The following is a 2826-nucleotide window of genomic DNA, read 5'->3' as shown; positions in this document are numbered from 1 at the left end:
TTAAATTAAATTAATTATATTAAAATATTAAATGTGATGTGAATTATTATACAGCGGTATGACACAGACTTGTGGAGAATCTACCCATTGTTGGAACTCCAATAACATTTCAAATTTAGAATGTCTTGAGACCAACTTCTTTTCAGACGCCTACGAGGATTATCAGTAACTGAAGAGGAAGCAAGATTAGAAGTAAGTGTTTTAGGGTTGCTAGAGAGTATATCATGGAAGAATTTATATCTGATATTGTGATATTGGCCAATTCGACAACATAAGGAACATTGAGGTATCATGGGTGATTTACGGTACGCTTCGACCCACTTTGTAGTTCTTCGCCTGGGATTATGTTTAGAGTTGGGAAGAGATAACTTAAAAAAAAAAAAATTAAAAATGTATCTTTTATGACTCCAGTTATATGCCTCGATAAAGACCTAAAAAGTGGACTAGTACTACCAGGAACATCTTTACAACAACATCACTAACATTACACTAACATCTTCTCTTTTCAACAATTATGGATTGTTTGTTTTTCTTTAGTTTATTTTCAGCAGGATATAAAGCTAGCAGCATTAGTGGGAGAGAGAGGATGGAAACGGTTTAACGCCTCAGTGAGAATCTCAATGATACTCATTGACGGATAAAGGAGCTTAAACGGATTTGGATTGGAATATCAAACTCTTAAAGTTGCCGCTTTTCTGCCAACCTTATTCAATTAACCCCCCCCCCTCCTTCTCCCCACCCCTTCACTCCACTAACTGAAATTCAGATTTCTTTCCGCGTTTCAGGACATTTTTATTAACACTCTACCGGATTTCTTTCGTCACCCTCTACTTGCCATTATAAAATATAATAAAAGACTATTCGAGATGAAAATCATTTTTCAAACTTGAATAGCCTTTAAAACGGTTTAGGCATTGAAAATGGATATAAAAATGACTCATTACTACCATCAATGTCAAATATTGAGTAGGATTTTCAATTTTCACAATTTTTTTTTAATTATATACATTTTTTATGGAGATTTTTTTTTTTATTCTCCATTGATAAGTATTCAAAATGCTTTACCACGTAATGGTTCTGAAGCCGGAAGAACTAAATTCATTTTTTAACCTCTAATGTGGGGGCCCGTCTGTAGCTTACGGAGTTGAGGCGTATGACAACCTGAGTATTAAAGCGGCGCCGGTTCCAATCCTACCGAGGTGGTTGACTTTCATTTCTCTGCCGGTCTCATGAAATAAAAACTTGACCCCCCACCATGGTGGTAATAAGTAGATAAACCCACCGTTTGTCAGAAATGACTGGGACGGTTAATCTTAACTGAATAGTCCTTAGGTGCGAAAATACAATACATTTTTATGTGTATATATTGTCATTTTATAAAAATTATTTATTATTTATATTTTATTTTATGTTCGTAAAAGAAGGGAAAAAATGAAAGATGTATTGGGTTTAAGAAGAAAATATAATTAGATCTATAGATAAATAATGAAAAAAAATGTTATGGAAGAATATTGAAGACTGAGAAGGAAATAAAGGCTAAAAAAATATTTTAAAAACTATCGAAATAAAAAAAAAATTATTAAATAAGAAAAAATGTATTTCTATTATGTATTATAAATGTACTGTACTATACCTATACATTATAAGAATTAAACAAAAAATTATCTAAAAAGGTTTAAGTATCCTGTGTATTTAGCAACCCAATACATGAGCGCAGCAATTTTTTTAATAAAGTTTTTTCTCACTCTCTCTTTGTCTAGGTACTCACAGCCTCTCAGCACCAGGAAATAAACAGCAAAATACCTGAAAAAAAAATGAATTAGGTAAATTTAAACATGAAAAACGAAAACCACAGGAGGGAAACAGGTATAGTCCAAAATAATTGAATGTGTAAAAATCAAAATTCTATATTTGACTACTAAGAAATCCTATATTTGTTTCTAAAGTAGTGTATTATAAGACAAATATTATTACTAATTTCTAAGCCTAAATTGTAAAGATTTCATGAATTTGTGGACATCACCAGTATTTACCATTTATGCACAGAAACATCATTTTATTCTCCCTCATAGGTATTTTTGGAACCCATTTTTAAATAAATATATAACACTTTGTTTGCTAATTTGACAACATAGATGATAAACAAGCATCATATTTATTCAATATAATTGTAATTTATTATATCAATAAAAAAAATACTTTAATTTCAAATAGTTCTTATATATATTAATAAAAACTTATTTCCATAGTATTTATATTACTATGTAATATATGCATAATTCTTGTCTCAAACTCCTGGATGTATTTCTTTATATTTTATTTTAAAAAATTTTCAGCTCTTCTTACAATGAAGTCAAATTTTTTACAGTTTAGGTCTTTTAAAGATACCTAAAAATCCTGTTTAAAAATTCAATTATAAAAACATTACAATTTATAAATTACAAATAGGGGAATTTGTTTGTTCACTTGTTAAACTTAATTAAAATAATTACTATTGTAACAAATACGCTGAATAAATAATTTATAAATAAAATTATGACTATATATTGTATTTATTAAATAAATCAAACGGTATCCTTGTTTAGTTATACCACTTTTTATTATATTAATATTCCAACGTTTCGGGCAATTCGGCGATCATCAAGAACAATCTTCAAATATAAATTCCTCACATCAAAATTTAAAAATGTTTTGCAAGCTATTCTGCCCAGGTCATTAATTATAAGTCATAATCACCCTATTTTTTAAAAACTTCATTAATTTTTAAAACTGTTAATTTTCGATTAATCTACACTATCACTATTATATATGATAAATATATATTTA

This window comes from Halyomorpha halys, unplaced genomic scaffold, assembly GCF_000696795.3.
Source record: "Halyomorpha halys isolate HHAL.00 unplaced genomic scaffold, Hhal_1.1 Scaffold353.1, whole genome shotgun sequence".
In the NCBI taxonomy this organism is placed as follows: Eukaryota; Metazoa; Arthropoda; class Insecta; order Hemiptera; family Pentatomidae; genus Halyomorpha; species Halyomorpha halys.
Note: the sequence above shows the minus strand (reverse complement) of the source record.